Source organism: Cyprinodon variegatus, unplaced genomic scaffold (genome assembly GCF_000732505.1).
Source record: "Cyprinodon variegatus isolate N-32 unplaced genomic scaffold, C_variegatus-1.0 Scaffold1166, whole genome shotgun sequence".
NCBI classification, from domain to species: Eukaryota; Metazoa; Chordata; class Actinopteri; order Cyprinodontiformes; family Cyprinodontidae; genus Cyprinodon; species Cyprinodon variegatus.
The window spans coordinates 232452-233143 of NW_015151619.1; the positions used below are offsets into that span (position 1 = coordinate 232452).

General features: G+C 36.0%; 1 long non-coding RNA gene across 1 annotated transcript in view; it reads right to left on the bottom strand.

The window, feature by feature from the left end:
* The window catches only part of LOC107101880, a 5531-nt gene extending 5061 nt beyond the window's left edge, over positions 1 to 470 (bottom strand). Inside the window, exon 1 of the long non-coding RNA XR_001482100.1 lies at positions 365 to 470. This is a non-coding gene — a long non-coding RNA (uncharacterized LOC107101880). The remainder of the gene's footprint in view (positions 1 to 364) is intronic.
* Positions 471 to 692: the final 222 nt, after the last annotated feature.

Sequence of the window (692 nt, forward strand, 5' to 3'; positions counted from 1 at the left end):
AAAAAAAAAAAGTAGCATCTCATAAAATGCATAATATGAAAATTGCATTAAAAAAATAATGAATATGAAATTTAGATAAAAAAAATATCTAAACAAAAAACAGAAAAGTTTTCATCACATGTTTTTTTTATTTTACAATAATAATGAAACAACATTGACTCCATATAGGTCAAGCTATGGTTTATCTGTCAGGTCAGTGAGCGTAAAGGAAACTTGGTCTCCCTTTTCAGCTCATCAAAGCCCTACACTCCAGCAAACAGTTCAACCTGTCACATAAACAGCATCAAATATAGAAATACATTTACAGATACTGAATCAGGTCGCAGATAGAAAGGAGGGAAGAGGAACTGGTTGTTTTACTCACTCAGAGGTCTGGTTATTAATGCAGGGGTTAACCTGGGTGGGGTCTGACTCTATGTGGGGCCCTACGGCCTCCATTTCTATCTTCACTGAAGACGGACTGTTGGGCTGAGGGAAAGAGGAAGCAGTTGGCATGCAGGCAAAACAAAAGGCTTCAAGGAGCATTGGACTGTTTTTCAACCTGGGCCCCATACCTGGATTTAAAACACTTTACCAAAATAGGAAAGTTTTACAAATATACCATCAGTTTTAAGGTTTTCATGTATATGAAAAAAATTAATTGAATTGAATGGAGATCAGATCAATTGGCTTCCTGTTAAATCCAGAATAGT